Source organism: Microtus ochrogaster, chromosome 18 (assembly GCF_000317375.1).
Source record: "Microtus ochrogaster isolate Prairie Vole_2 chromosome 18, MicOch1.0, whole genome shotgun sequence".
NCBI classification, from domain to species: Eukaryota; Metazoa; Chordata; class Mammalia; order Rodentia; family Cricetidae; genus Microtus; species Microtus ochrogaster.
The window spans coordinates 16,675,666-16,699,709 of NC_022020.1; positions in this window are offsets into that span (position 1 = coordinate 16,675,666).

A 24,044-nucleotide genomic window follows, 5' to 3' on the forward strand; every position below is an offset into this window, starting at 1 on the left:
TAGACCAGGCTGGTCTCGAACTCACAGAGATCCGCCTGCCTCTGCCTCCCAAGTGCTGGGATTAAAGGCGTGTGCCACCACCGCCCGGCTCATAAGTGATTTTTAAACATAAAGCAGTTCAACCTTTAAAAAGTGTTTCTGAGTTTGTGTATTCAACTAGGCTGTCCAGTCTCATTTGCTAGATATTAGAACATACGTAATGAATTAGTCAAATATTACTATTGCTAGGAAATCCAAAAAAATCTATTAAAGAATGTCTCCTGTTTCGTTGCATTGTGTATGAGAAGCCTCTTGTTTCAGCAGTTTCCACTGTCTCCGGTATTGACAGCATATCAATCACACGACGTTTGTCATCTCCTCGGTGTTCTGTTTCAAACCTTTCAACTTGCATCCTTTCATGGGAATCTCTTTCTTTAAGATTTGCTGAGACCTCAGGGAGGAGTAGCAAGCTCAGTGGTAGCTTGGCAATGTCTGATTAGATCCTTACTTGGCTTTCAAGCATGTTTTTTTCTGTCTTTCCCCCACACTAGTGTGACCTATCCTTTGTTTCCCTTCTTATGCCTCCACTGTAGTTTTAACAACTGGTGGATTCTTGTCTAATCAACTGGCCATCAACCTCAGAGAGCCCCCAGGCACTAATTAAATTGCATGTTCTTGAAATCAATCCCATATCTTCTGCATTGTGTTCTCTGAGCTTGAAATTCTGAAAAAAAAAAAAAGTACTTGGTAAGGCATTCCCCCTTTTGTTCTTCAACCAATTAATCTGATTTCCAATTGAATAAAAGGAAAAAAGCTTATAGCAAGACATATTTGATAGCTGTACTACTTTCAGGCAAGAGATGTAAGGCTTGATGTGGTCCACACAAGTTTCCAACAGAAGGCTAGGATGTTTGGTACAAAAGACCACAGCTGGTTGGGATTTTCTTTGACTCTTCTCCTACATATTAAAATCCTCCAGGGAATTAATGGCTCATGTCATAATGAGTACCTAATTTGCCATTAATATCCCAAAGCTCTGTCCCTGAGTGGGTCCAAGGAAGCTAATTCTAAGGCCCACCTCTTACTCCATTTTCTATCACAGGAGAGATTTGGGGATCAAGGATAATATATTTGGGATTAGTTGATGTTATTCCAGGTGGCTCAAATAGGTCCAAGTTCATCCCACTAATTTGATGACCTTTGAAATGTAATCTGCCTCAATAATAAGTCAAAACGCTCCTTCACACAAGGATGCCGGCTTTAATATTCCTCAAGGAGGAGGCTCTGAATCATGTTAATAGAAGACATATGCTTCATGCATAGAATTATTTGTGCTTCTGGGTGGGCAGGAAGAAAATACATACTCAGTCAGTGAGGTTCTTTTAAGAAAACTAACTTCCAATATGGCTAAAGGAATGGCTGAAGAAGAGACTAGAATTTAATATTCATTTACTCCTGTATTATTCATTTTTGTAATACAGGGAATCGAACCCTGGTTGTCTTACATGGCAGGCCAGTGTTGCACCATGGAGTTATATTCAAAGCTCCTCTGTTCATTTTAGACAGAATATTGCTAAATTACGAAGGGTAGCACCACTTTTTCTACTCATCAATATATGTCATTGGTACTCTAAATGAACACTATTAATGTTCTGTGGGAAAGCTCAAGATGGGGTGAAAAGACTGGGAAAGAAGAATGTATCAATGGCTAAGGAGAACAAAAAAAGAACAAAACCCAAATGTTAGCAACAGAACAAAAAAGCTAAGAAGCCTAGGATTCATTTGGCCTTTCACTTTTACCATATGAAGCTACCACTAGCCCCGCCCCATCCATCCATCCATCCATCCATCCATCCATCCATCCATCCATCCAACCATCCATCCCTCCATCCAATGTTTCCAGGGAGGCTTAATGAAAGCAGTGACAGGACATAGCTCTCCACCAGCTATCCTGTGTCATCTTCCTAGCTGACCTTTCAAAAGCAGCAAAGACCTCCATGGTTTTTCATATTTTAGACTATACTCAAGTTATCCACAAACTCTTGATTTAGGTGTTGTTTGGACTAAAACAGAGTCCAAGAGACAGACCTTATTTTACATGATCAAAGTTTTCAGGAACCACATGAACAATACCCACATTTCTCTTTCTAAGATATCAATGACTTTCCAGCTTCCATGTTTATTGCCATATTTGTATTTATATTTCATTTGTATTTAATAAAATAAGCTGGCCTACACATCAGAAAGTAAATAGCCTCACTAGTCAGTCATACAGACCAGGCATTGGTGGTACACACCTTTAATCCCTAGTTAGCCATAGAGGCCTGGTGGTGATGGTATATGCATTTAATCCCAGCACTAGAGAGGAATATAAAACAGGAGGAGACAGGTCTCAGCTCAGTCTCATTCTGAGCATTCGTGGAGTAAGGATTGTCATTTCGGTCTCAGTAGAGGTAAGAGCCAGTGGCTGGCTGCTTTGCTTTTCTAATCTTCATGTTGAACCCCAATATCTGTCTCTGGGTTTTTAAAGAATGATACTCATACCATTCTAGAATCCCTGCCCAGAGCTATGCATTGCTTGTCCTCAGCTTTGTTCACTGAAGGCTAAGCTGTCAGAATCTCTGGAACATATCAACCACAAAGCCTAACTGAAGCTCTGCACAATTCTGCTCCATGCAATGTAGTTTTGAAGGCATTTAAAAAATTATTAATGAATTTATGTAACTATGATTCATGATAACTTTGATGACTTACTGTGACTCAGCTTATGCTTGTCTTTCTTGAAGAAAGATTTGATTCAATTTGAATCCTATGATCATAACACCTGTTGTATTAGGGACTTACTGATACGTGAACTAAGACATAGAAAGACATATCTGCATTTCCCATGTGATGCATAGTCATTAGAGGAGTGATAAGGAAGGCAAACCTGAGTCTTGTTCTAAGCCTTACCCGTGTCTGTAGTCACTGTGCCCTATCCTTCCATGGGTCTTTGCAGTCTTACACTGCAGGGCAATGCATGTCAGCATTTGCAAATCAGATAGGCGTATGACTCCCCAATCCAGCTCTACCACTTCTGCATAGTGATTGCATCTCCAACGAGACTGTTATGTAACTTCAAGGAAATATAATGGCGATGACTCACAAGGAATAAGTAAAATTCCAAACCATAGGAATGTTATCTGAACCTGGGGATGTAGTGCAGTTGGGATATTGCTGGAGTATCCATAAGCCTGCGTTTTGTCTGGAGCATGACATAAATTTATAACCCATGCATGATGGTACACATCTGTAATCTCTGAATTTCTGAGATGGAAGCCAGATAGACAATCAGGAATTCAACTCTGTCCATAGATGCATAAGCAAGTGGGAGGCCAATTTAAAACTTTAGACTCTCTTTAGTCCTCTACCACATGGGACTACTCTGAATGGGGGTTCTGTATAGTAGAAATCAATATTTATACATATTGACAAGATATAAAACAGGCTTGCCTACATGCACGTTTACATGTGTAATCTGTACATTTGCACCCATGGTATAAGTCAAAAGTTTGTAAAAATACCAAAATCCAGGAGATAGGGCTCAGTGTGTACAGACCCTGGTCATTAAGCCTGTTGTCTTGAGTTTGATCCCCTTCATTTAAATGGAGAATGGAGAAAAGTTCCTCTCACATGCTATCGTGCAGTTTCCAGATGGGTACCTTGACATGTGTGCCCACACACATTAACAACACACCAAACTCACCCAAATATCAGACATTGTTGTGGTGTAGCTCTGAGTATAGTCCCTGGGATTCCATATCTAACGTGTTTTAATTAAATTCATTAATCTTTCCATGAAAGCCAATAGAGCAGGACAGGAGGGATTTGTCAAATTGAGAAATAAATGACCCCTTCTGTTCTTATAAACTCACCCATGTAAGGGTTAATGTAGCATTACATTTAATAAACATGAAGAAATTGTAATTTTTTCCTTCTCTGCTTTTCTTCTTACTTTTCCTTCCCCTTCAGGACATTGTTAGGACTTTAATCTTCTTCTATCATCCTTTGGATTCTGCTACAAGCACACCAGAACAGCATGTTTATTTCCTGTCCCAGATTACATGAAACAAAGCTTGTTGTAGGCATAACAGAGATGCTTCTAAAATTTTCTTATTTCTCTACTGTCTTTTGTCTAGACACCATGGGTGAAATGTTTCTTGGCCTCACTTGTGATATGATCACACGACTGAGTTTTAAGCCCTGGAGTATGAGTGGAGGTGTCTTTCAGCTTTTCCAGGCCTGGCTCTAGTTTTACTTCTTATTTGTTTCGACTTTCCTAGCATTTCAGAAACTAAGCATACAGAATCAAGAACTAAGCATACAGAATCAGTAAATACTTGATAAAATATTCTCTATCTACAGCATATGGTGAAACCACAGCCTGAGCAAACTTAACCAAGATGGCTTCCTTGAATATTGACTAATGAAGATGTTTTTGCTTTTGGGGGGATTTATTTTAAATTTTATTATAAAAACATTTTAAAAAAGAAGAAATTATACCCTCAAGTGTGGGAAGATTGAGCTACTCATTAATTTGGGAAAGCAGATCAGAGAATTTGTACAAATTAGCTAACAAAATGTATCTCCCTTAGCTCTCTTAACTTTCTTCAGCACACCCTTGTTTACATTTTCTGGAACAACTCACATCATGCATCCCCTTGTAGAGATAAGCCAGGGTCTGCAGGAATCTTTCTAGCAACTGCACTAATTGCCGCATCCATCTCTGCTGTGTGTTCTCCCAGATGGAACGGGATCTCCCCTTCTATGACTTACCTGATTTCCACTTTTCAAATATTGGCTCAACACATTTCTCCTTGAAAATAATCTTAGACTATCAAAACCAATGAGATCATATCATCAAATACTTCTACTAGCTGTGTTAAATCAACTATAAATTACCAGTCATAATAAAGACATAGTGAGCACCATAAAATCAGTAAAACCAACAACTCATGTGAACAAGTTCACCATTCAGGGGGATCAAATAGGAAGTGAAAACAAGGCAAAGAATGGGACAATGTAGATACACATTATTTGAGTGACAGCACAGGAGATATTCCCTGGATCTAATCCAGGAAGCCCATTCAACATGACAGCCACTTTGTCTCAGAAGCTGAGTAAGTACTGGCCTGGGAGCATGGGAGTGATACAAAATTCCCAGGCTGAAAAAGCATTAAGCATAAAGGCCTGGTGATGACACTGCATCAGAAAGAGCAGAATGCAAAGAGGACAGAGAGTTGTGAGAAACCATGTGGATAGCAGTCACAAAACCTAAGGATCTGAGTGTTGCAGGGGGCCTCTTGTTCAATTCCCAGCCCCATAGACTCCTAAAATAATCACAGAAACTGTATTAATTAAATCACTGCTTGGCCTATTAGCCCTAGCTTCTTATTGGCTAGCTCTTACATGTTAATGTAACTCGTTCCTATAAATCTGTGTATCACCACATGCTGTGGCTAACTGGCAAGGCTCCAGCATGTCTGTTCCCAGTGGAGGCTGCATGGCATCTCCCTGACTCTGCCTCCTTTCTCCCAGCATTCAGTTTAGTTTTGCCCACCTACATTTGTTCTCCTCTGTACAGGCCCAAGAGAGTTTCTTTATTAACCAATGGTATTCACAGCATACAGAAGTGAGTCCCACATCATATGAGAGTAACTACAGCCTGATTTTCTGTCTTTTATGACTTTATTCATAATATATATACATATTTGTATATATATATTTATATATAGTTACATGCACATATATTCATTGAATATATTGGAATCAATCATTGAATGTAGAAATAAATCATTTGATGTCTTCCTAGAGCAAGTATTTGGTTATAATCACTTTTATTTTATTTTTTTTTCAATTTTTTATTGAGAAAAGGAGAAAAAAAACAAGTTTCCACCTCCTCCCAGCCTCCCATTTCCCTCCCCCTCCTCCCACCCTTCTCCCCCTCCTACCACCCTTCACTCCCTCCCCCCTATTTTATTCTTTTGAAATTGCTATGTGGATTCAGAAAAAGTATGAGTGATAGAAAAATGGGATTAGGAAATGTGTCAGGAAACATGTGATATGTTCTTAAAGAAAGACAGGGGACTCGTGAGAATGAGGAATGAAGGCATTCTGGGCAAATGTAGTGTAATAGGATGGTCAGGGCTCAACACAGTGCCTATCTGCTGTTACCCACTTACTGAGGCAGTGGCTCATTGAAGAAAGCATGCATGAGAGAGCACTAGCCAGACAGGTTGACGGTAGCCAGCATAGAAAAGGTTAGTAAATTATTCAGAATTAATGCTTTAGCTCATATAAATCATAAAAGTAATATAATCAGAAAGCTAATATGATTGGATTTGCATTCCAGAAAGGTCTTCTGGTTAGAGTGCTTCCATGGAGCACAAAGAACAAACCTGAGATAGACATTTCACTCCCTATTACATTCTAATTTGCAATATTTTAATCCAAGTTTTGCATGTCCTGTCTGTTCATGCTAAACTCTCCAAAGACAGGAGCTCCTGAGAGTAAGACACTCTTCTCCCCTGCAGCCACAGAACACAAAGCAAGGCACAGTTTTTTTTTTCTTTTTTAGTAAATAAAATGATGGTAATTAAATGTTTGATTAAACTTAACTTTGTCTAAACCCCTGCTGCGTGGAGAGAGATTTCATTGCTGCCCTGCAGGAGAAGAGCAGCTGCATGTTCTTTCTTTAAATAGACACCCTAACCTGTCCAGAAAGGGAGGGGGATGTATTTGTACCAGGGAGGTGTCAAGAAGTTTAATTAGCCAGTGTTTATAATCTCCTTTGAAGCTGAAAAGTGCTAATTACGTTTTTCCCACTTTAAGACCCAGAGTCACTAGAACCATATCTTAAGAACTTCTGAGTTAGAAGTGTTTGCTTGTGTACACTGAGCTGTGTGGCTCATTCAAGCACAGACTTCAGCAAGAAAGCCTTAGAGTTCCAGATACCATTCTAGAAAGTTAAAGGGTAGGATTTCACAGGGAACAATTTTGAATAAGCAGGCTGATTCTGCTAATATCATTAACAATTCATATGGCTAATGGACTACAGCCTCCAAAGGACCATTTGCCATGATAAAATTTTCTTTCAGGAACACTGTTTTTGGCAGTAAACTCACAGGGTCAGGACCATATTATCTTTGCTATCCAATCATAAAGACTGTACAACTTCCATACCTAGAAAATTAACTCTGAGGAATCTAAGGAAAGCCATTAGTGTACATAGCCATTTTCATGCCAGATTAAAAGGGCTTTATCACTGAAAAGAATTTTATACTTCAAATAATAAATAATATAAAACAACTAAATTCCTCCTTTTATTTATCAGCATCCTAATTTTAGAATTTTCAATCGTGATTTGAGAGCTTGAATTTTACCCATTTTTTGGGGGGGACATTAATTTACTGTAAGGATGAGTTACTTCCTACTATACCATAGACAGTCTCTCCAATGCTGCTTCGTGATTTCAGTAATTTAAAAACATAAACCAATAGAACCCAGAACAATACCAAAACTACAAAGGAGTAAGGTTACGATAAATGTAGTAACTGGATCAAACTTTTTGGAAGTTGCCAGAGCAATCTACTGGTTATCTGTGTTAGAAAGTGTGTCATCTGAAAGCCTCAGTACTCCATGGGAACGGATGTATACAGCAGAGGTCAGACCCTAAGTCAACCAAGAAAGTTTCAGGTATGTCAACAGTATTTACCAATTCTAAAATTTAGTTATCTTTTATGTACTGTACCGTGTACTTTGACTGTATCATGTAATTTCATCTTTTTAACACTTTGGGTTGGCTATTATTTGCAATTTAGAAATTATAAAACCAAAGGCTAAATGGAAAATAATTCTTTTCTAAATCACTAATTTTCGAAGTGGGAAATTTGCAATTAAGTTGTTTGTTTAAAATCTGGTCATTTAACTACCAAAGTCAAGCTCAATAAACTAGGACATACAACGGTACACCAGGGTTACAGACGGACACAGAATAGCACTGATTATCTTTCAGGTATCAACTCAATTTGATGGTAAGTAGTGTAATTGCCTGAAAAAAAACCCTACATATTTCAGCTTAAGCACATAATTTTATAATTTTAATGACTAGAGTACGGTGTTTCTAACCAGATAGCTTAGCCTGTTCTAGATTCATGACTAACCTTCTCTGCTAATCCTATACTTCTGAGAAAGTGTGAGATGTTATTGTCACCCACTCTTCCACAATTTATCCTCAATTTCTCTGGGAAAATAATTTATGAATACTGCTAATTTGTCACCTTTTGCATTTAACCCCATTGCCAGAATATATTATTAGTGAAGTTGGGTGATCATAACTTTATACATATGGCCTTAGATTTGAGGGCATTAATGCTTATATCTTACCTCTCCTCATATTAATATTATAGCAATATAAAAACAAATAATGATGCATGAACACAGGCACTAACACAGCGCTCCTTTAAGGAAGTGTCCCTCCTAAGCATTGAGAGTAGTGGAACACTCATGCAAAGATGAATGGAAAAACTTGGAATTGTCCAATACTTCATTCAGTTGTATTATTTAATTACAATACAGATGAGGTTTCGCTTAGATGGCCAAGGGTTTCTTCTCAGATGTTTCTTGTTTTGTTCACTTGGAGGGTAGCCTGAGAGAATGATTGGCAAGAATGATCAGGTAGAGGCAAGCTGTTGCTGACTTAATATCTCCATTTCAAAGTCTCCAGTCACTGTTCAGAGAGTGTAGATTCAACCATTCTATGGACATGTTCCATTAAATATTTGAATTTGACTCCAAAACTGTTTTAGAGGCTTTAACATGGGAAGTGATGAAATCTGCCTAAGATTCACTTGAGTACCTAATGACGTCTAGTTTGAAGCCCCTGGTTTCCCAAAGCTTCTGCCACTTAGCCCAGTGAGTATGCTGACCCTCTTCTTTCAGAAAGCATGAATGTTGTTGTGTACCATATTACTCGAGTCACATGCAGGGCTGATACAGATCTACATATAGATTCCATTTGCAGTTTCCCATGCTTATGAGTGTGGTTAAATTCATCACCCACAAAATCGAAGATTTAGGGGTGACTCCACTCAACCACACTGGACAGTTTTTACAGGACTAAAGAAATGCATGAACTTCCACCTCTGTACACTTCCCAGCCAAGTGATCTTAATATACCCACATGAATTAGGGGGCAGATAGTAACTTACACACTTTTTCAAAGAGTGTTATATTGGAATCAATATTTCATTATCACTCTCTAGAGTTAATGATTAAGCCATGCACTGACTGGACCCAGTTCCTTGCAGGGAGCCATTGACATTTGCACCATGGCCTATGAGGTAAACTGCCCTTTTAAAAGAATGAAAAAAGTTAACCCAGACCCTTGTAAACCTTTATCAATGACTTGACATCATTAAAATCTGTCCAGTATATTTTCTGGCAGTCAATCAAACATAAAACTCCCTAGAGTTGTATGCTCTCAATTTTCGACTGAGGAAGTCAAACCAAAAATATCTTCAACAGTGTTATTTAAGAGTCGAACATATACGCCGGGTAATACAAACTGATGAGACAAAGGAAAAGAACTCAATGCCTCCCCTCAAGACCTTTAGTTATCTGCAAGAGAACTAAGAATCATACAAACCATAAAGTATTAGCTACATAATGAAACAAATGTATCAGCGAAAGGATGACAGTAATAAAGTTGTATATAACATTTCAATAATTATGTCTTCTATGCTTAATCTCATGAGAAAAGATAAAACACTGGGGTAGTTTGAATGACAATGGTTCCCATAGGGTCAGAAAATGTCACTATTAGAAGGTGTGTCCTTGTTGAAGTAGCTGTGGCCTTGTTGGAGGAAATGTGTCACTGAGGGTCAGCCTTGGGCCTTCAGAAGCCCAAGGCAGACCCAATGTCACATTCTCTTTCTGCTGCCTGCCAATCTAGTTGTAGAACTCTAGTTACCTCTCCAACACCATGTCTATCCGTGTGCTTCCTGCTTCCCACATGACGACAATAGACTAAACTGTAAGCCAACCCCAACTAAATGCTTATATTTATAAAAGTTACCATGGCCCTATTGTCTCTTCACAGTAAGTAAGATCCTAATGAAGAAAACTGGAAACATGGGAAGTGTGAGATTAATGGCATTTGTGGGTCAACGAAGTAAGGTCTGTGTGGAAGGCAAATGAATGGGTGTCATGTGAACAAGTGCGACCTACAGAAATTATGTCCTGCATTTCTCTGTGAACCTGAACTTGGCCACTGTAACATGGGGGTATAGACACTCTGAGAGCTAAAAGGATAAATGATTCCCAGAATCTGCAGAAATGAGAAGTAAGCAACACTTCATGCTAGGAACAGAGGAGATCTCATTTAGACTTTACAAATGAGACAAAGTTTGAGCTGGTGACATGAAATCTCACAGGTGCGCCTTCCTCTCTGAGCTTGTTCCCTCCTTTTCCAATTGCAGGTGCATTTACCTCTACTAGCCAATGGGTAGGATTCTCTTTCCAGCAAGGCATTTCCTCCCAAGTTTCACTCCTGCTGTTTAGATAATTACCAGGCTGCTGTCGGCAGCTTCCAAAAATACTGAATTTCCAAAACACTTCACCCTGGAGCTTCTACATCTCCTGCTGGGCATCTGCTCATTTTCCATTTGCCCAAGTCTGAAGAATAGCAGAACCCACAATTACCTGTCCAAAGGTTTCCTTTCTTCTTGACTATACATGCTCATAAATTCAGGTTAGAATTAAGGACTCGATCTGTAACAGTGATGTTGGGCACATGATGGTCTGAAATATCTTAAGACACTAGTGTTTGTCTCATCCAGTTATAGAATGTTGAAGGAAAATCTCATTTGGCCAAACTCTTAAAATCTCCTAGGAACAGAGAAATATGAAAGTAAATGTAAGATGTTTAAGAGTTGACAAAAAGTTACAAGTCATGTTGATGATTTATAGGAAACCACTGAGCCCCTGTGCACTGGAACCAAGATTTGCCATTCTGGCTATGACACCGTGCCTAAAACTTTGCAATGCTCACAGGAAGTAATAATTAAATGATTGAATGAATAAAAAAATAACCTGAGATTTTTTTGGCTAAATTATTAAAATGGTAAGCCAATTTATAGCTTTGGGATCAATCCAATTTCTACTATTGTGTAGTTAAGGTTTATTTTCAGTCTCTACTTTACTTATAATTTCCTGTTACACCACCAAACAAGATAGTTTTATCAGTAAAGTTTGACGTTTCCTTAGGTTTTTTATATAAGGAAAGGTAGTTTCTCTCCACCTCTCTCCATTTCCTTCATTCTTCTGGGAGTGCTATAGACTCACTTTCTTCATGACTTGTGCTGCTTTGCACCTTAAGAATTGGTCTGTCTTTGCAGTGGTCTTAGTCCTAAGCTAACTTGTTCATTCAGATAAAGTAGGCTGAAATCCTCAGTGCTTATAAAAGTACTCTCTTCTATAGCAAATTGAATACACATTGAGTATTGCTGTGAACTAGGCGTATGAGGAGTATGACATATAGAAATGTAACCTGCAGTTTAGAGTTGAAAATAATATGGATATTTAAATGGTATCTTAAAAGTTACAGAAGATAACAAAAAATACAAAGCAAAATTGATTTATGTGAAAACATTAAATTTGACAACAAAAATTTAGTGGAATAAGCAGAGAATTTCTTCATGATAGGAGAGAAATGAGATGAGCTCCTGAGTCAGATTTACATAATAAGAAAGGGAAGGATGGAAGTTCTTAGGGTCAGAAGAATGCCATGACAGGTATTAGAGACAGGAATGCATCAATAAGTTACGATTAAATTTTAGTGGGGTAGATAAGTATGGCTACATGGAATGGCTTGCAAAAGAAAGAGTGATACAAAGTTTGATGGGTATGAAAATGGGGCTTTAGGTTTTGCCATGTGTAGTTTGACAGATAATATTTTCTAGATTGTTTCTCTGAACAGAATCACGTGACTACTTAGAACTCAAAATTACAATGCAGAATGAGTTAACTTTAATTTCAAAACATAAAAATTGAGTGAGAATTTATGACATCCTAATATAAAGCTGATAGATTTTTATGAGATGGCATTACCAAAACTTGTTTACATAATCTACATCTCAATTAGTATTGAAAGGCGATTGTTCCTTGGGTTCACAGAAAAGTAGAAGGAATGGAACAAAAAGGAGGAAGAGAATCTACTTTCATTAAAATTGTTTGCAATCAATTGGAAATAACTAAATAAACAGTGTTTATTATTCAAAAATTTAAGCCAGCTGTGTATCACATCCCAAGGAATTAAAGCACTGTCCACAGTTTAGAGAGTTCGAGTTCTCACTTGGGAGCCTGTTCTCTACTAAGCTCTATTTCCTCTTATTAACTTTTTTTTGCAATGAACTGTTATCGATTTTTAAACTATCATTTCAAGAAAATACTATTTCAGAAATACAGATGACTGATTGGAGGTCTGTGTATACTCCAGAGCTGTTTGAATCCACAAACTAATGCAAGCAGCCATGTTATATCTAATGTACTCAGTCTGAAGCAACCAGTGTAAGAAAGAAAAACAAAAGGCAGAAATACATACAGGTAAAAGAAAATAATACTGCAACTGCACCTTGACATTTTAAAGAGGATTATTTGTGTGTAGAAATAAACATACATATTTTAAAATAAGAATTGTACAGTGGGTTGGGCCAGAGATTAGTCACTACAGTGACACTCTGTCAAGTGAGGAAAATGACAGGAACTACACCAGCAAAGGGGCCTAAATATGCTGTCACATATTTCCTACAATGCCATATTGTTTTGCTTACAGTATAATTATTGCTGAGTTCTTCATGGTAGATAATAGTACAAACTACAAGTTCTTCTCAATGCATTTCACCTCCTATGCTCACTGCACTACAAGCTGCTGGGCTTAACTGTTTATGTGATCTCAATCAATGAAAGTGCTTTTGTTGTTGGCAGTGGTAGTTTTATTTAGTGTTTTTGATCTTATTTTTTAATATAAATATTAACTTATTAGTCCTGTGATTAAGTCACAGACATAGGGTCACCAAACTAAACCCCATCTCAGGCGTGCACCAAGATTACTTTTCCAAATGCCAGACATCTGTCATTTTATCCAAGACTCTCAAAAAGCAGCGTCACTTAACGTGTTAAATTTTAATAACCAGCTCAAGTACTAAATTGACAGTGGAATTTGAGAGCAGCAAATGTTCAGTTGTTTTTCCTTCCCTGTGACTTTGTTGTCCGCATCTTAGTGGTAATTTCAGCATGTCCTTCTGTCCCCCTCGCTTTCTCTAAATCAGACATGAAAGAAGAGACTGACTCACATTTGGTTTTAATACTTTAAGGTAATAGCATTTTAGAGATAGCACCATGTATTTATGTCAGAAGATGTGTAATGTCTGACTGCTTCACTTTATTAAAAACACAGTTAGTATTGTTGGTTTAATTTTATATGTTAGTTCACCGGAATAAATATTGTAGCTCTTTCTTGATTTTGTCTTAATATTTTTACTTATTTTATACAATAATTCTCAAGGAATTTTAGACATGATCTCAGTCATTAGCACTGTTTTAAATTCTGGTGATTTTTTTCAAATTATTAATTTTCAAATTATTAATAAACTATAAATTAAGCTTCTTCATATTCTTTTCTCCTTTTTGTTTTAGTCAAAGTATAGCTGTCTTAGATTTGACAAAATGAGACTCGTCTTTGCTTTCAACTTCCACCCTTGCTCTTCCTTCCTCTAAAATTCAGGGTCAGGGTCATATTTTCTTTAATTTCATACACACACACACACACACACACACACACACACACACACCCATGACAGTGCATTCATCAAGACAGATGAGTCCCAATACCTAATCCTGTTAAAGATACCACTTCCAAACAGTGCTTCATGTTGTAAGATACAGCACATAAACTCCAGAGGGCAGATGCCATAGGCTGAGACTATAGCTTTTCAAGTGAAACAAAACTTAGACCTTCCAGAAATTATCTATAAAATGTAAACCATAAAATAACTGCAAGTAAATACAAATGCAAGTACATTAATGAGCTATAACTCTAGCTATAAACAAAAGACAAATGAAAGAACAGCTTGGCAGGAAATTTACTAACTTTAAGAACTTCTACAATATAAGACACTGTTGAAACAATGAAATGACTATTAAAGGATGATTTGGAATATTGCAAAATACATATATGATTACTGACTGTTTCCCATAATGCAAAAATAATAATTAAAAATCAATTATAGTAAAAAGCAACCTGATTTTAAAATGTAAAATATATGTGCCAACGGATGCAGATTACTGAAACCAAGAACTTTCCATACTACTTGCCACTAGGGAATTGGACCATTGGGGGAGGCTGACACACACTTATAATAGCAAAGTGAAAATTACAGTATGATGCTGGCAAAAAGTCAGGTGGTATCTATGCTTATTACTGGCATAGTTATATGAGGTAGAACTGATTCTGAAGGCTCTTGAACAGTTCATTGTGAAGGTAAATGTAGTCTTATCATGCATTCCTTTAACCAAATGCTTTATCTTGTTTTACCTTGCCATCCTCTTTCTACACTTCATACTCTGTGATGCCACTGATTTAAGAACTTCAATCAGTATGAAAACTGATATACAATGATTTAAAAATAATAAAAGAGCTAGACATCTAAGTGTTCACTTAGTGGGTGGATACATACATATCAGTACTGTGGAACAAATAATTCAGTGATAGAAAATGAGCTAGAAATTTCTGAAAAGAGAAGGCTAGAGTCCATGTGCATACTTTCATTGCAAAAAAAGCAACCTGAAAATGTTATATATTGTATAATTAAAAAATATGAAATTCTGCCAAAAGGTAGCCCTATGGATCATCACTTTCTGGAACAGAATTGATAGAATGTGTGCATAAAATATAATTACAACCAATAGAGGCTGGATATTCCAACACTGGCCATCTGGAAGTCTGAGTGCCAGAAAGACTGAGAAATTAGTAACTTCTTGATCCATAAAGCTGAATCCTCAGCAGTCACAAACAGGTCCTAAAGACCTAAAGAATTCTGCCAGTGTCACAGTTCTTTAGTGACTCTGGACTCTTGAGATTCTGGAGTAAGAAGGGCAACAGCAGAGACAGACACTCTCAGCTATAAGAAGCAAAGGCAAGCAGCACCACATTTTTCTCTGCTATTATATCTAGGTCTCTGATACAAAATTTCACCCACTCTCAGGGAGGGTCTTCTCCCCCTTGGTTAATTCTTCCTGAGAATTCTTTCATAAAGACATCAAGAGAATTATCTCTTAGTTGATATAAGATCCAATCCAGTCTAAAATCAAAAGTAGCTCTGACAGAATATATAAAACAAATAAAGAAAGTTGAGACACATGCTAGCGTGTGGAACTACTCTGTACATGGTCAGAATGTGGCTGCATCACAAGACCAATATGATAAAACCCAGTAAACTTTATAACTAGAGTAGAGAAAAAGAAGTAAGATGTCACCCATAGGCTAAAGTGTTTAGAAAATTGTGGAACCTTAGGACATGGAAACTTTCTGTGGAAGTCACTGGACGGTGGGGTCCTAAAGCTTTATAACTCAACCCAGCACTCTGCTCTCTTCTTTCTGCTTGAAGCTGCAGTATGACCAAACTGTCTCTTGCTCCTGTAGCCATTTCTTCCCCTGATTTCATGTCTCCCCAGTTTTCATGGACTGCATCCCACTGGAACAGTAGGGATAACTTTATTTTGTGAGAGTATTTCTTCAGAGCAACAGGAAACGGAATCAACACAGAATACACATTACAACAGTGAGCCTGTAGTCAAAGGAGCCAGATGTCAGAAGGCCCAATGATGTGGGATTCCCCTCTGTATGCTATGACTATGCTTTATTGCCACTGGTTAATAAAGAAACTGCTTTCAGCCAATGGCTTAAAAGAATATAGCCAGGCTGAAATATATATCTATAGTGAGTAAGTGGAGTCAAGGGGAAGCCATGGAGCTGCCACAAGAGATAGATACAGGAGACAGATGCTAGATGGAATCTTACTGGTAGGCCACACCACATGGCAACACAGAGACAAATAGAAATGTGTTTATTTAAGATGTAAGAGCTAGCAAATAATACAGTTTCTGTGAGATTATTTCAGGTCTGGATAGACAAGAATGAAGGAACAGCTTCCATCTAAAGCCTAAGGTGATAAAGAATATAATTATTACAAATACAAGTGAGAGCTTTTAAAAGGCCCATGGCAGGGATGATCTGACCTAAGTAGCTACAGAAATGCAGCGGTGGTTTAAAAGTGAAAGACAGGTAGGTTCCCTGTGCTAGTTGGAAAACTTAGTTATTTTTGTTCTGTCTGTGTTTTAATTGTGGGTAAGGGGATAAAAATAGGCTGGGACTATAATTCTCAACTAAAATGGGTCAGGACTGTTGGCCTATAGTACACAAGGTTCTAAGTTCAATCAGTAAAAATATTATTCTTTGGTTTGCTACACCATTATATAAAATTAAATGTTTAAGAAATTGAGCTGAGGCTGAGCAATGGTGTCCCTAGCTTTTAATCCCAGTACTTGGGGGGCAGAGGCAGGCAGATCTCTGTGAGCTCATGGCCAGCCTGGTCTACAAGAGTTAGTTCCAGGACAAACTCCAAAGGTACAGAGAAACCCTGTCTTGAAAAACCAAAGAAAAAAATTAGCTGAATAATGAAATAAAGGGATGGAGAACACCTGTTGATGTGGAAGTCCCCTCTCTGTGTTGTGATTACTATTAATGAATAAAGAAACTGCCTTGGCCTGTTGGTAGGGCATAACTTATGTAGGCAGGGAAGACAGAAGTGAATTCTGCGAGGAAGAAGGCAGAGTCAGAGAGACATCATGGAGGTGCTGGAGACAGACACTGTGAACTTTACTCGGTAAGCCACTGCCATGTGGCACAACATAGATTAGCAGAGATGGGTTAAATTAATATGTAAGAGTTAGCCAATAAGAAGCTAGAGCTAATGGACCAACCAGTGATTTAATTAATACAGTTTCTATGTGATTATTTCTGGGCTAAACTAGCCACGTGTCCAGGACTAACAAGTGAGCAGCCCCCTGTAGCAACCTGTAATCAAGTACACAAGAAAAGGCGTATAGGGTAGGAGGTGTGGCATAATTATACATATAATAACAAACAACCTTGGGCAGTAAGAAATTTAACTTTGTTATAGATTTTTACAAATATTTGTGTCTATGTGTATATGCATGAAGTTAAGTATTTATCTACTGTCCTTGCACGGAGGGAGTGACAATGACATCCTATGAAAGATGAGTACCCCTAATGCCATGATGTTGGTTTTGAATGCCATTTTCAATAAATGTAACAAGAGTTCATTGGAAAACATGGCTGGCATATTTTCAATGAAAACATGAAAAGATGAGGCTAGAAAATATTTGAGAAAAGTCTGAAGGATGTTTTAATAGATGCCTTTCCTTTTATTTTATGTATATGAGTGTTTGGCTATATGTATATATGTATACAACATATATACTGTACTTGGGGCTTACAGAAAATTAAAAACAAAGGTCTAGAATCCTGTGTAACTGGAGATACAGATAGCTGTTTGCAATCACATGGGTACTGCGGATTGAACCCAAGTCCTTTGCAGGAAAAGTGAATCTTTTATCCACTGAGCCATGTCTCTAGCCCCAAAAGGATTTTATAATGTTAGAAAGAAATGAAGTGGAATCTTTTTTGTTGTTGTTGTTGTTTTAAATACACACCCTGTCTTAGCTCGGCTTGTTTCTAGCCAGCTTTTCTTTCTTTCTTTCTTTCTTTCTTTCTTTCTTTCTTTCTTTCTTTCTTTCTTTTTTTTTTGATTTTTATTGAGTTCCACATTTTTCTCTGCTCCCATCGCTGCCTCTCCCCTCCCCCTTCAACCTTCTCCCAAGGTCCCCATGCTCCCAATTTACTCAGGAGATCTTGCCTTTTTCTACTTGCCATGTAGATTAGATCTATGTATGCCTCTCTTAGGGTCCTCATTGTTGTCTAGGTTCTCTGTGATTGTGATTTGTAGGCTGATTTTCTTTGCTTTATGTTTAAAAACCACTTATGAGTGAACACATGTGATAACTGTCTTTCTGTGTCTGGGTTACCTCACTCAAAATGATGTTTCTAGTTCCAGCCATTTGCCTGCAAAATTAAAGGTGTTATTTTTTCTGCTATGTAGTACTTCATTGTGTAAATGTACCACATTTTCCTTATCCATTCTTTAGTCAAGGGGTATTTAGTTTGTTTCCAGTTTCTGGTTATGACAAACAATGTTGCTATAAACATAGTTCAGCACATGCCCTTGTGGCACAATTGAGCATCCTTTGCTTATATACCAAAAAGTGGTATTACTGGGTCTTGAAGAAGGTTGTTTCCTAATTTTCTGAGAAATCACCACACTGACATCCAAAGGGTCTGTACCAGCTTGTATTCCCATCAGCAATGCAGAAGTGTTCCCTTTACCCCACAACTTCTCCAGCTTAGGTTGTCATCAGTGTTTTGATCTTGGTCATTTTAAATATAAGATGGACTCTAAGAGTTGTTTTAATTTGCATTTCTCTGATGACTAAGGATTACCATTTCCTTATGTGTCTTTCAGACATTTTAGATACCTCTGTTGAGTGTTTTCTGTTTAGGTCTGTGCTCCATTTTTATTAGATTATAGAATCCATATCTATCACCATACACAAGACTCAAGTCCAAATTATCAAAGACCTCAACATAAAGCCAGCCACACTGAACCTCATAGAAGAGAAAGTGGGAAGTGCACTTAAACACATTGGTACAGGGGACCACTTCCTAAATATAACCCCAGTAGCACAGAGAAACAATAGGAACAATTGTTTCTCAGCAGAGAAAAAAATTATAAATAGGACCTCCTGAAACTGAAAAGCTTCAGTAAAGCAAAAAACATGGTCAATAAGACAAAATGAAAGCCTATAGAATGGGAAAAGATCTTCACTAACCCCACATCAGACAAAGATCTGATCTCCAAAGCATACAAAGAACTCAAGAAATTGGTCATCAAAAGAACAAATAACCCAATAAAAAAGTGAAGTGGCTTTGTGGGGGCCTAGGAAGTTGGTATGCTCACCTTACTAGACCTGGATGGAGGTGGGTGGTCCTTGGACTTCCCACAGGTCAGGGAACCCTGATTGCTCTTCAGGCTGATGAGGGAGGGGGACTTGAATGGGGGAGGGGGAGGGAAATGGGAGGCAGTGGTGGGGAGGAGGCAGAAATCTTTAATAAATAAATAAATTAAAAAAAAAGTGAAGTGGAATCTGAAAAGACTCTGTGAGGCTTATTTATTAAGGCATCTCCTGCCATGTCTGATAACTTGAGTTTGATCCATGAATAGACACCACATGGAGAAAGGAGAAAAGTTCTTGTGAAAGTTGTTCTCTGACTTTTATAGACATTTTATACACACACAAATATACATACACACACAAATATACATACACATGAACACACAGGCACACACACAGACACAAACACATGTGTGCACACACAAAACACTTGCACATAAACACTCAACAAGTAAGTAATAAAATTTTAATGCTCCCAATTGTTGAAATGTTAATAGGATTTAAGAAACAACTTTTTTGGTTAAACAGATAGAGTTTGCTTACAATTTATTAAATGAATATATGTAATATTATACTGATATAGGCAACAAATGAATGGGAAGAGTAGTCATTACCATTGGTAATCGAGACATAATTTCTCCCTCTACTGACAAACAAGAGCACAACTCCACACTCTCAAAATGTATACTGGGCCATGTGACTTCTGTCCAAAGAGACAATGATGTCAAAGTATCTGAGAAATTAAAATATGACAAATGAGAAAGCTAAGGATATTTGATTACACACAGGGAATAAAGTCAGTTTCAGCAGGGGTTAGGCATGTGGCCCTTGTATGTCTTGACATGACTAGTTAAGATGTACACAGTCCTCATCTTCAGGCATGTAGCCATCTAATTCTGAAACAGCTCCTCAGATTCATCACCAAATCATCCCCAACTGGATTGATATCACTTTTTAAAGCACCTACACATCACTAACAAAATCTTTCAAGAACATCAAAGACCAAGAGAAATAATGTCAAATGCAGCAGCAACTTACGCAGGTGTAAGAAGTGATTAATGTGTCTTTGGTATCAGGATTTAAAGGTGAACTTTAGAAGAAAACCTAGCAAATGTAAATAATATGAATTTTATTTAAAATAATATGCCAATATTAATTCACTAATTACATAAATATTTCAAGATAATAGAAGATGTTAATGCTAGAAAAACCTTGGTGAGAGTTAAATTGAGCTTTTATTATCTCTATATTTATTATTATTATTATTATTAATTATTATTATTATTTCAAAAATCTTCACTTTCAAACAAACCTAAATCTACTATGATAGCAATACTAAACATATTTTGTCTCAATATTTGGAGAGAAAATCTGTTACATGAATGTCTACTTTCTATAAATCATACACAGACATGTGGCAACATTTTGTTTGTGACCTAACAAATAAAGCTTATGTGGAGATCAGAGAGTGGAGCTCACCACTAGTTAGCCTTAAAGGTCAGGCAGTGGTGGCATACACCTTTAATCCCAGTAACCAGGAAACAGAGGCAGATGGATCTCTGTGCATTCAAGGCCACCCTGGGCTACACCTGATTGATGCAGTCTAAAAGAGAAATAAGGTCAGTCAGTGGTGGATCACAACTTTATTCCCAGTATTTGAGAATCACATACCTTTAATCCCAGCACTAGTGAGGTAGAGACAGGAAGGGATAGGGCTATGGGGAGAGAGGAATAGAAGGTAAGAGGATTCAGTCTGAGAATTTGTGGAGACAGGTTGTTGCCACCTTCAGTTTGAGGCTTCAGAAGAGGTAAAAATCTCTCTAGTGGCCGACTCCCTTACTTCTCTGATCTTTCAGCATTTGCCTCTATCTCTTACTCCAGATTTTTATTACTATGACCAATAAAAATTCATGTCACACACACATACCATATACACACATATACACCACACACACACACACACACACACACACACACACACATTTTTATCAAATAGGCAGACACATTCACATCAATACCACAAACACACACAACATATGCACACAGACCACGTACACACACCATTCACGTCCCATATACACTACATAAATGCATCATAAAACTCGCTACAAGCAAAAATATATACCACACAGATATAGCATATGCACATCACACACATACATACAACACATATTCATACCACACATATATACATCATAACATTCATGTACCTATACCATGTATGCACCCCAAGCCTACCCTTGCAGCATACAAATGAACTTATACAAATGAACTCTATATATTCATTTGCATACTACATATATGTATATATCACACATCACACACACTACATGTACATACCTACCACACACAAAGCACACAAACTAGTCTCCATAAGAAACAGGATGGGCAATGAGCAAAGACATTGTCATAAAACCAAGAGAACTTGTTCAGTATGTTTCTTTTCCCATGTATCTCTCCATCCAAGAAACTCACACAGTTCATTTTGTGTAAATCCTGTCATTTGCTACAGAGAATCTTCTTAGCAGCCGAGTTTTCTGATTTCTATCAGAGTGTAATTCAGCATAGCCTCACATACATAAACCATTTATGTTCCAGTTCAAAGATTGGCTTTCCCTTCCCTTCTCTAGAATATCTAATATTAGAAAGTCATTTTCTGTAGGGGAGTTCTTTAATATTTGGATAAGAAAAGTAAAGCACACCTTGCCCCAGGCCAGTAAATAAGTGACAATCTGCAAATTTAATATAAAAATGATTAATTCTCATAGATAGTGGTTCAGCCCAGTCAAACCTTGTAAATATGCTCTATTAACTAGGTAAAAAAGGGAAAACGTAATGAAAGCATGTATTTATAGAAAGTATTTTACTATGGAGCGAGAGTGACACTTTTCCAAGCCTGGGAGAGATCTTCACTGCAGGTTTTATATTTCAGCAAGGACATAGCAAAGTACTTCCAGGAGGTTTAGAAAATGAGCCCATCCGTTTTGTTCATGCAGCTGAAGAACAATGACCCTATGGTCTTCATAATGAAATACCCATACAATTTCCACTTTTTTGAGCACCACTTTTATTTTTAATTAATCAGTGAGCACTCAGCTGCGATGAAAAGTAACCCATATACAGGGGAAGCAGTGGTTACATGACTTTACCCAGTGTATGGTCGAAGTTTCATTCATCCAGTCCATAGAAATCTAAGCTAAGTAGATACTTAGCCATTTATTTAGTAATTATTATTTGAAGAGTGAAAAATATTCCATCACAATAAAGAACTTTATAAACATTCATAGATCACTTTGACAAAGAGGAAATGATAATACTGACTTGGACAAAATAATAAACAATGAAAGATATAGCATGTGTAATATTTCTAGGCAGAACAAAGTAATAAAGTTTTTATTGTGGATTTTATTTACTTGTTTATTTACTGTATTATGTTTTACTCACTTTGAAGACTGAAAAAGAATTATGAAAGCAGAATGGCACACTGATTTTTAACTTCCCAAGCACACTTTGTCCATTAGAGAGACAATTACTTATAGCCAGAATTCTGTTTCTCTGTCTCTCACTGACAGGTAGATTTTCACATATCCATAACCCAGCTTTTCTTATGTTTATCAAGGGAAGTAGTTGATGTAACATGGTAATAAATTTGTATCTTTGTTTCTATCTTTTTTGACAGCTGAAAAAAAGCAAATTTATACCTTACATTTTTTTAAAATGATAAACACACAATAGGGCAGGCTCCAATACACCTGTAGAATGGAGGTTACCTTGGAGAATAACAAAATCATGAAATGCCCTGCTCCATGTCCAATATTTTGTTGACGAAGACTAACAGACAAATTTTGTTGAAAGCTGCAAAGAAAGGGGATTCTGGCTTCTCTAGGAAGTGAACGCAGCAATAGGAAAGGTGGTGGGCGGAGAGGGACTGGAATTCAATGCATTCCTAACTTCCCTTATGTAGTAGTCCCTTTTCATTTCTTAAGTTGTGTAACTAAGTGAGCATGAGTAAAATTCCTTTCTGGGTTCTAATACATTTTCTTGCAAATAATCAATACCAGAGAAGAAGCCATTAGAAGGAGTATCCAAAGGATTTTCAAAAAATAGAGAAACATACAGAAAACAACAATACTTACTTTTTGTCAGGAGGAGCAGAAACACATCTTAGTGTTCTGATCAGAACAAGTATTAAGTTATATAAAAAGTGTTACTTGAAAACTACTATAGTAAAAGATCTTACTTGATGTTAGGAAGGATACCAGTAAGTCTAAGCAAGGTTCTTGAACAACATTCAGATACTTTGTACTCTAATGAATATTTATCCAGGAAGCCTTCTATATTACTTGCCACATTGATGAAAAAACTAATAAATTCAGACCTTCCAAGCATGTACGATCCAAAGTCAGGAATACATGAAACGAGAGTAACAGGGTCCGCATCATATCACTATGTGTGTCTTTGACTCTACTTTTGTCAACAGATACAAAAGTCTTCATTGAGCTTCCTTTTGCCTCAGTTCAGTAACGACATCTTGCCTTTTTTCTTGTCAAGGTAAACTATAATGAAGATTTCTAAATTCCTTACCTCTACTTATCCAGGACAAAGTTAATTTGCCTGTCGCGTTTACAACTTTAAATCCTCCGACATGTCTTTGTCTGTCTCATACACAAAGATGTACTCATGGTCTGGAAAAAAATAGATAAGACTGTGTTCACAACTTTAACAACACAGTTGAGGCTGTATGGAGTTGGGGTAATGGGAAAAAATATTCAGGTACTCATGCCTTCACTACTCATATCCAGTCAACAATTTTGTTGCCTTTTAAAAGCTAGGTTCACTTTCTAGAACTGAGGAATAATTTGATGTTGGAATTTGAT